General features: G+C 37.8%; 1 pseudogene; it reads right to left on the bottom strand.

Moving 5' to 3' along the window:
• Window positions 1-2,252: 2,252 nt before the first annotated feature.
• Window positions 2,253-4,989, bottom strand: LOC100617695 (cell division cycle 5-like protein; annotated as a pseudogene).
• Window positions 4,990-11,057: the final 6,068 nt, after the last annotated feature.

The following is an 11,057-nucleotide window of genomic DNA, read 5'->3' as shown; positions in this document are numbered from 1 at the left end:
AAAGAAAAAAAATAGCTACATAGGATATATTAAACCTGACATTAATCATCAACATTTTTAGGTATTACTAACCAAACCCTGTAAGTAGAAATAGAGATATATTCCATTTAAAATAACCACTGGTAGAATAAGATATCTGGGAGTATTCTTTCCAACACAAACACAGGAACTTCTCCTTCTTCTTTCTTCTTTCTTCTTTCTTCTTTCTTTTTCTTCTTTCTTCTTTCTTCTTCTTCTTTCTTCTTCTTTCTTCTTCTTCTTCTTCTTCTTCTTCTTCTTCTTCTTCTTCTTCTTCTTCTTCTTCTTCTTCTTCTTCTTCTTCTTCTTCTTCTTCTTCTTCTTCTTCTTCTTCTTCTTCTTCTTCTTCTTCTTCTTCTTCTTCTTCTTCTTCTTCTTCTTCTTCTTCTTCTTCTTCTTCTTCTTCTTCTTCTTCTTCTTCTTCTTCTTCTGAAACAGCAGCATCCACACATGGACTTGACAGCCTGCATTTTTGATTTTTAGTATCTTTTGAATATTTGCCTTTCTCCCATCTGAAAGCACACCACCAAGGTGTAGGTCCTTACCTCCTACTAGTTTTTCTGTTACAATAAACTGATGGTTGCTCTGCCTGTGCAAGATCTTTCCACTCTAGTTTATATTCCATTTATTCCCCAAAGTGATTTCCCTAAAGTGCAGATCTGATCATGCCACATATACCAACACATTCAATAAACTATTGGTTCCCAAAAGTAACTTCCTTCCAGTACCTCTTCAGTTTTTTAGGACTTGTCCTTCAAAACATAGTCTATGAAATTGAAAGAAAAAACACTCTACTAACCTCCTTATGTGAAATTATTCTAAAACTTAAACTTGAAAAATGGAGGAAAAAGCAGAAAAAGAGAAAAAAGATGAATATTACTAATGACTATTGATTAGAAAAAGTCAATAAAACATATCAAATTACTGTATCAATACAGCTGTATATATACATACGTATATACATAAATTTACCTAAAATGGTGACTTACTATATATTGGAAATTGTGTGTTTTTATTTGCCATTATTTCCCAAGTTTTCAAGCCATATTTAACTGGATTGATCAACTATAGAAGCAGCCTATTTTAGTTTTTAATAATAACAGAAAGCCTTGAGACAATTAAAGCAGAAGAGAATGTATGATCAACAATGAGACAATATTTCACAACAGTCTTTTAAAATGGTACAAGCAAATTATAGTATGCATTCATTAGAATATACCAAAACAGTATAGGATGTTATAAAATTAGTCATAAAAGAAATGAAGAAAACATACAATCAAGGAAAAATTGACCAAACTGAGGATCTTAAAGACCAATTAAAAGAAATGATGGAAAATGAAAATAACAGCTTTTGAGTCAAAGTTATGGAACTCTAGAGATTGATGAAGATGACTTAGATAAAGTGAATTATATTTGTAAATTGATTTGTACTTTTTAATATATTATGTAGATATTAGCTTTAATAATTATTATTATCCTTATTTTGCTTACTATAATTCTAGTTGCCACTAACCCTAAACCTAAATTCTGATTCTTTTTTACTTTCCTCCTTTGTAATTTCAATAGCCTTCAGTTTTAAAATTTGTGAAAATGAGATGTCATTTAAGTTACCTTTAAAATATAACAACGTAGAACTGATGGAAAAATTAAGGAAAATTATGTTTTCATAGTATAGATGTATATAGATGTATTTGAGGAATTGAAGATTTAAAATATAACTACAAATTAATTATTATACCTCTAATGAACACAAAACTCAGTAAATCTATTTTAGTTGGTTAACTCAGGCTAGTTAGGATTTAACCCATGATTAAAAAAAAAATTTTTCATGTTTCAAATTGTAGGTAAGTTACTAAGGCCTCATTTTGATAATGCTGGATTTTCTTTTTTTTCAGTTAATTTTTATTCAAGAATTTACTCAGGCAAGACACTTAATAACACTTTAAAAATAAAAATATGATATTCAAAGGTCAAAACTAAAAAAAAGAAATTTAGCAAAGATTACATTACTAAAAGAATGATGATACTCTTAATAAATTAATCTCTAAAATTCTCATGGAACCAGAGCTTTTACATAAAGTTCCTAGCTGATGGAAGACATTCAAAACAAGGTACAAATTAAAGTCACAGATAACAGGCAAATTCTTTGATGAACCTAAACATCAGCTTCATTCTTTCAGAGGAAGGAGACCAGCATGCCGTTCTTTCTAAGATGAAATGTAAAAAAAAAAAAGTCAGTAATTTGACTTTAACGTCTCTTTCTCCAATAGCAAATCTGCATATCTTTGCTGAAGTTCCTTTTCTCTTTCTTGCTTTCACTGGACATCTTCTTTTAGATACTCCAGCATCCTTGGAATAGCAGAATTCTCATGTTTCTTTAATTCCTCAAAAGTATGAAACTCCAAGTGAGCTTGCTTTATTTGGTCCCATAAATCATTCAATTGTTTCATTAGTCCCATTAAGACTGGTAGTCACCAAGCAAAATTTTCATATTGTTTTGCAGTGAGCCTTTCATGACTTCATGGAATGGAGTTCCTCTTCCCAGGTGTTTGTGACATACCATTCCTGCTGAGTATGCCAAAACATAGTAATTTCAGTTCAAGGCTGCTTGAACAATTCCAAGATCTCTTGGGAATGGGTTAACTCCCCTGTTCACATTCTGGGGAGGATTGGGGAGGATAGATTGTGTCTCTTGAGAAGAGCTTTAAATCTGGTGTGCTGCTTACACTAAACGTTCATTATCCTGCTTTGATAATGTTCCAGTCTTGCTTTCCTGAGACTCCATAGTTGTTCTCCGACAGCTCTAAGCTGTCCCCTGACAGTTCTAAACTGTCCCCTATTGTAACTCCATAGATGTCCCTAGCATTCTTTTGCATTTTTGCAGCTCTCTTAGCTTCTGTTGTCATGTGACCCATTTTTATCTCAACTCTCTTTTCAAGCAATTCAATCCTGTCCTTTCTGGTAGCCAAGTTGGCTCATATGTATCAGCTCTGACCAGGTAGATATAAAACTTGAATGTAACATTCTTCCCACACCTGGTTATAAGCTTTATTTAACAGCTCACCATGGCTCATTCCTTGCTTTATATCTTCCATCTCCTCTGTCCAAAGTTCTTGAGCCTTCTTTAGTTCATCTTTGGAGAATTTTTCATAGAGGTTGTGTTCTAGGTAAGTTATATGCTCTGTACTATTATTTCCAAATCCTAGAGGTTTTCCTTTTTTATTTCCAGATTTTTCTCCATCAGGATGATGCAGAAGATCATAATGAAGCATTGTGACCATTCCTTTTCTAATTAGTTCTTCAGTTTTCTGTAGATCTATTAGTGGTGCTTCTACATTTAAAAGTCTTAGGATAGTTTCATTTACTTCTGAAGGTCTTGGCAGATAGTTCTGAACAGCTTTGTGCATTTCTTTTAATTCTTTTACACATTCCACATCTCAGATAGCCTGGTTTCGAACATCTAAATCAGAAGCATGTTCTATGTAAGTTGCATCAATCTCTCAGTCTTCTAGTTCCTTCTCAACATTTTCTGGTAGAACAATCTCAGTCATTCTTAGGAGCTGGAAGGCCCATCAACTCTAAATGGAAATGGTCACAAGGTTCTCTTTTCATCTGTTTCACATGTGAGGGGTCATTGTAATCAGCCAATCTCTCTTCAGGATTTATGTTTAGTTTGTCCCTTAGAGAGGTTCTCCCTGGAGTAGTGCCAACAACTGGTTTAGGAATCATCCCACCTCAAGGAGTCAGCCCTTCAGCTCCATGAGGAGTCCTGAATGGAGTGGACAGAACTATGTTTGGCATCTGAACTATCTGTCGTTTTGGACTCATGCAATTGTGTATTAAGACCACCTTTCAGTGGGGTGTCATATTGGTAAGAGCCATCAATTTCTGTGCTTTCTGCAGGACTCTAGCTGGAGTTTTGGGTGTCCTCAAAGCTTTATTATTATTGGTGACGTTATTCTCAGACAAAAGAATACTGGAAGGAGAATTCATTGTGCCAGATTCCTCTGCTGTTTGACATGCAATTTCACTTGTCTGGCCAACTTTCACAATTTCCTGAAGTTCTGCATCTGAAATCTGAGTGGCAGGAAGTACTAATTCACTTCTCTTTTTGGTAAATTCTGACACTCCACTGGTGTGAAGAGTGGCTGATAGCAAATCAGACTCCTTTTTTCTTTTCAAATGTTGTTTGTCTTTCTTCCTATCTCTACTTCCCTTTTCAGATCTTAACTTTCCATCAAGATCTTGTTGTCATAACTTCCTAATGTCAGCATCAAAGGCCTGATAATTTTCTTCAGATGTGTCATAAAAACTGGTATAGGCTTTTTTTAAATTTCAATTGGATTCCTGCATTATAAACCACTCCTTTCTTCTTTTTCCCTTTCTTCTGAATTTCTATGCCAGCTGCTCAAAGTTCTCTTCTCTTTTGGAGGGCAGCAAGACAATTTGCTTCTTCTAATTGTTTCTCTCTTGCTTTCCTCTTGGCCCTCTTTCACTGTGTGCTTACCAAATGGACTCCAGCTTCTGAGAGCATTTCAAGTTCATCCTCATTCATATCATTTGGATCAAGTCAGGTTGGTTTTGTTTCTGGATTTGGATCAATCTCTCCAGGTTCTTGTGGATCATCTGATATCTCTTCTTCATTGTCTTTTTGGATAGCTTTATCCATGAGAAATTCAGAGTGTTCTAAGCATTGTGCAGTTGTCTGTTCAATGATTGGGCAATGGTTCTCCACCAGGTGGGCATCAAATTGACCGGGTGCAAAAGCTTTTCTTCCTCCTCCCTGACCATTCTGTTTTTTTCAGTGCTTGGATCCAGTTATTCATACCATCTGGCTTTGCACTGCTTTGCTGATTTCCCATGCAACAGTGAAAAAATCTGAGACCATTGGTTCTTCCCATATTTTATCACCACTGCTTTGAGGATTTCATCCTCCATATTCCTCCACACTCCCCCTTTGATCAGTGAAGATTAAATTTAACTCTCTCCTGATTATAACAAAGAAGGTACTTAGCTCTTCCCTGATTGTGAAGATTTACATTTTAACTCATGTCTATATTTAGATTTTAATCCCTGTAAGTGTAAACATCCTACTTAAAAGTTAAGTTTGGAGACCTGCCTATTTTTAGATTCAATCACAAAAAGTGCACAGTACTTAAAAGTTAAGTATGAATATCTGCCCATTTAGATCTAATCACCAAAAGTACAAATATACCACTTAATCTTGAAGTGAGAGGTCTGTGACTCACGCGTGTGATAGTGGGTAATGAATCAGAATTGACTAACTGCCTTCTGGGCAGTCCTAGAGCAGAGCTTCAGCTGTGGTTGGTAGATGTAAAATTAGGGGAAGTGAGGCAAGAGAAAATGTCTTTAAAAGTGGAGCTTGTCTTGGAACTGGGATTCTTGGAGCAGAGTTCAACTTGGACTTCCACTTCTGCTGGAGTTCAATTCTTCATGCTTTCAAGTTGAGACTGGTGAAGAGGGGCAGAAAGATCTGCTGACTGGACTGACATGTGGTGAGTGAAAAAGCTGATTCCTAACTGCTACATTTTATCTGAAGAGACTGGTCTCAGGAAAGACCTATCCTCTTGAGAAACTGTTCAGTTCCTTGGCTTTGCTGAGGTCAGATGAAACTAATTCTCCCTGCCTGGAGGGGCCATGAGTAAATTACTTAATGCTCAGGCTAGATATCTTACTTTATCCTCTCACTGATTTCTTGCTTTACTGTTTAAACCTTTTGTAAATAAATAGTAAATAAATCTTTTTCAATTTAATTAAATTCCTCACCACTACACTCAAATAATCAAGTCCTTAAAATTTAAACCCTCCCCCCCTTTCAGATAATAATCTCAGGCATCTTGGCAAAGGGGTGAGCAATTCTGTAATTAGAGGAGGTGAAAGGGTGAACACTGTAATAGTGTAGTGGCCTCTGAACCCCTGGATTTTCTTTAAATTATACATAAAGGACCGAAAGGAAAATATGTGATGGTGGTAAAAGATTTATTCAGCCTTCACAAATTAAAGCAATTTCACTTATGCAACTGTAAAGTAAATTTATTGGGTATCTCTTATCTGTGGTCCAAGAATTTCTACTGAAACCAATCCTATACCTTAGCAAAAGATGAAATGTAAGTTTGTCTTTCAAGGGCAAAAATACACACAAATACAAACACAAAGAAACACACATACACACACATACATACTATTGGGGAACAAAAAAGATAAAGGTGGCAGAGATAAAGTCCAAAATATTAATTATAATCTTTAGTAGAAGAGCTAACTTTGAAAGTTAAAATTTGTCTTACAACTTTGTGAACACCTAGCATTAATGAAATATAAAATGAACAGTATGTCATCTTCTACCTAACATTTCAAACACATAAAGATTTTAGGCAAACACATCTTCATACAGGTAATACAGTAGAATCTTTTTTATTATGTTGGTAGCGGTTCCCAAGCCGATTTTCTATAAATAACTCACTGATGTCAAGTGAATTACAGTCTTCTCCAGCTCAAGGGCCTACAGGCATACCCAGAAGCCTATTAACAAGGAAATGACAAGCTTCAGGCACCTAATTTCATTAGCACATCACCAGTAAGGCACAAGAAGTCTAAAACTAATCTGACTGGGGATTGACTGGGAATTGAATTGAATCTACACCAGGAAACTTATTTCTCTTACTTAAAAGACAGGTACACTTAAAGAGAAACTGTTTACTAATTTTGCCAAGATCCACTTGGGAAAAAGTGCCCTAAGCCATTTCCTTATTTTTTAATACTCAGTAATAGAGTGTAGGTATTCAGAATACACTGGACACATCAGTCAATTTCAAAAATTTGCATGCATAATTGGAAATATTTCATGCTGTATTTTGAAAATGATGAATTGCATTTTTTGTTATGGTCTTATGATTTGTTTCTGACATGGAGCAGAAGGGATTTTTGAGTTGCATCTGTTGCAAACACAAACAAACAAAAAAAACTTATTGAATAGGCTTTCTCTGCAGTGCCTTTTTTATTTTATGTTGTTTCCTTTTCCTTCTTAGACCACTAGTCCCAGTATTGTCCCTTTTCTTCACATATTACATGGACACCTATTAACCATATCATTTTGGGAGTTTTCTCCTGCACAATATGAGTGAGTTGTATTAAATAATCTTGCAGATTTTCATTGTTAACTCTATGAATATCAATCACCTGTACATATGTCCCTTCATTTTCACAAAACTTTATTCTGCAATTTGTAGTCTTTTCTTTTTTCTCCTTTTTATTCTTTTTAAAAATTATTGACACATGGATTTTTCATTCCAATTACCCTTCCGCACTTCTCCACTCCATCTCTTACCCCATTTTCATACATTTTTTCTAGGTAGATAATAAAATTCCTCCCTGACCTGAACTGTGACAAATTTTCACATAAACAAAAGTTTTACTGAATAAAAATCCTGGTAGATTTTGGTTTCATGATGTAGCAGTGGTAGTGTCTCGGTGATAGAGAATGACTATTGTCTTTGTGCATTATCATCTATTGATGTACCCTCATGTGGCTTTGGAGTCCAAAGGCTGAGGCGCACAGTTTGTGGCACATGGGACATGGGACGCCAGTTGTTACGGGAGGTGCGGGTGTGGCCTGGTGTCGGCGTTCACGCACAGCAGCAAGATGTCGATGTTGTTCATCTTCAAAAGTGGTGGCGGCATGGTGAGTGTGGGTTCGCCAGCTGCTTCTGTCAGAGACAGCGAGTTCTAGTTGCTTTGGTGTAATGCCAGCCCACTTCAAGTTGGACTTTAGCTGATCCTTGAATCTTTTCTTTGGTCGGCCTTGTTTCCTGAGTCCAGCTGACAGTTCACCATAGAATACCTGTCTTGGTATTCGCTGTGGGTCCATGCGGATGACGTGTCCAGACCATCGTAGCTGGCTTTTGAGGACCAGGACTTCGATGCTGGTGGAGTTGGCTCTGCCGAGGACTTCCTGATTGGTGATTCGGTCCTGCCATCGGATCCTCATGATTGACCGGAGGGAGCGTTGGTGGAATTGCTCCAGCTGTTTCATGTGCTTCCGGCACAGTGTCCATGTCTCACAACTGTACAGGAGCGAGCTGAGGACCACTGCGTTATACACTTTGAGCTTCGTCGCAGTGCTTATACCTCTGTGTTGGAGGACTTTGCAGCGCAGTCGCCCGAGTGCCTGGCTGGCCTTTTGGATCCTGGCATTGATCTCGTGGTCTAGGGACCTGTCGTTGGCGATGGTGCTGCCCAGCTACTTGAAAGTGTTGACATTAGAAAGCTGCGTGCCGTCGATTGTAATGCACGGCTGGTTAGTTGGCCTCCCTGGTGCAGGTTGGAACAGCACCTCTGTTTTGCTGAGGCTGATAGTCAGGCCAAACAGTTTTGTTGCGGTGGAGAACCTGCCCATAATGGTTTGGAGATGATTTTCTTGGTGGGCCATGAGAGCACAGCCATCTGCAAAGAGAGCTTCCAGGATGAGTCTCTCTGTTGTCTTTGTTTTTGCAGTCAGGCGGCGAAGGTCAAATAGTGAGCCATCCAGTCGGTATTTGATGTAGACGCCCAGGTCTAGATCCATCACAGCATGTCATAATACCTGGGTGAAAAATAGGTTGAATAGTACCGGAGCGAGGACACAGCCTTGTTTCACGCCATTGGAGATGTTGAAGCGATCGGAAGTCTCTCCACCAGATAGGACTTCCCCTGTCATGTGAACATGAAAGAGTTAGATCAGTTTGACGAATTTTGCTGGTCAACTGAGCTTGCTGACGATCACCCACAATGCATCCCTGTTCACTGTGTCGAACGCCTTTGTCAGGTCTATGAAGACAATGTAGAGACTCAGGTTCTGCTCAAGGCATTTTTCCTGCATTTGCCTCACCGTGAAGACCATGTCGATGGTACTGCCATGTGGTCAGAAGCCACACTGTGATTCAGGCAGGTTCTGCTCTGAAACAGATGACAGGAGTCTGTTGAGTATAACACGGGCGAGGATCTTTCCAGCACTGGAGAGTAGTGAGATGCCTCTGTAGTTGTCACAGGCTGCTCGTCTGCCTTTGTTTATGTATAGGGCTACGATGGAGGCATCTCTGAGTTCTGGAGGCATGTCTTCCTCTTCCCATATGCTGGTCAGCACTATGTGGAATGCCTGAAGCGCCTTTCCATTTAAGGCCTTGTACACCTCGGTTGGGATCCCATCTTTACCGGGTGCCTTGCCTGCACTCATTTGTTTAATGGCTTTTTGGACTTCCTCTATTGAAGGAGGGACGTCAAGTTGTTCAATGGTGCGGTTTGGGGGGATCTGGTCAAGGGCGCTTTGGTCAACGGAAGAGGGTCGGTTGAGAAGCTGACTGAAGTGTTCTTTCCACCTGTTGCTGATGCCTTTTTTATCTTTTATGAGAGTGTCACCGTCAGAGGATAGCAAGGGAGTGGTGGTGGGTTTTAATGGCCCATAGACAGTCTTGAGGGCACTGAAAAATTGTAGTTTTTCATATCAGCAAAGCTCTGGATTTCTTCTGCCTTTTTTCCCACCATCTGTCTTGCATCTTCCTGATCTCACGCTGCACCTTGGCTTGGAGAGACTTGAATCTGTCCTTTTTAGGAGCAGAGTTTGGGTTATTTTGCCATTCCATAAAGGCTTTGTTCTTGCTCAATAGGTCTTCAATAGCAGTGTTCATGATGTAGATCACAGCAAATCACTCTCAAAAGGTATTTGTCTGAAGTTCTGTGTCATTTCAAATGTTATTACAGGTGTGAACTATCATACTGACTGGTGGATGGCATTTTAAAGTTTATTCTTTTTTTCTCCATATCTTTTATCAATGGTGACTTGTATAAAATCAATACTAAGTCTATTAACATTGTAAATAATGCAATATTTAGTGCTGTTGTTTACACCTCAGAAGATGAAATGAGTTTATAATTACATTGATTTATGAGAAAATTGATTAGCTGGCCAAAGGAAGAAATCCAGTGATCCAAGAAAAGCAGTCCTTGCTCCTCACTATACCTCTAAAATTCTGAAATCCCTCAAATTTACCTTAAACACATTTCCTACCTCCTCTTTTCCCTCATGCCTTTAAAACTTTATTCTTCATCTGATCCACATCTTTCAGTTCAGTTTCTCCAGCACTTCCTGATTTCATGGCCTGTCACCCCTACTTTTGCCACATTTCTTCCTTTTGTTATCTTGATATTATTTGTTAACTGGTCCAACTTTTTACATTATTCAACCCTCATATTCCTTTGCCTCTATAAACTCTCACTAGTCATCACTTCCCAAATACCAATTATGAGTAATTTTCACTATCTTCCTTCTTTGTTTCTATCCTCATAGTGTTGAATGGCACTGGAGGAAGTCACAAATATATGCTGAGTGTAACCAATTAAAAAACGTGTTATCTAATCCCAACTGGGTTCTCACTGCTGCATAGCAATACTTTCACTCTTTCCTGAAAACACTTTGCCACACTCCCTATAATATCTGTACCAAAATTTTTCTTTCCTCAAGTGTTTCACCTTAACTTTCATGTACTTATCAGTAAAGAACTTCACTTATAATTGTGTTCAAATAAAATTGAGGCCATGTGTCATAAAATCTCACTTTCCCCCATTTTGAAATATATATTCTCTCAATATCATTCTCCATCCTCTTCTCTTTTGTTAACTCTCAGAGAAGGATGGTCTTTCTTATGAAGGTAATCTTTTTAAACCCATTTATTTATGCTCTTGATTCCATGACTTCCCATCTACTAGAGGACCTCACCTTTATGATCTTCTTTTGTATTCTAATCTTTAATCTCTATAATTTTAACAGTGATTCCTTCTCTGCCTCTTTAATAGACAAATAAATATTATCCATCCTTAAAAGTATTGCTCTACTATCTTTTAAAATGATAATTTCTGGCAAAAAATAATGGAAAATGAGGGGATGCCCCTCAATTGGGGAATGGCTGATCAAACTATGGTATATATTGGTGATGGAATACTATTGTGCTAAAAGGAATAGTAAAGTGGAAATAAAATCTCCATGGAGA

Source organism: Monodelphis domestica, chromosome 5 (genome assembly GCF_027887165.1).
Source record: "Monodelphis domestica isolate mMonDom1 chromosome 5, mMonDom1.pri, whole genome shotgun sequence".
Classification (NCBI taxonomy): Eukaryota; Metazoa; Chordata; class Mammalia; order Didelphimorphia; family Didelphidae; genus Monodelphis; species Monodelphis domestica.
This window is presented reverse-complemented; position numbering and strand designations above follow the sequence as displayed.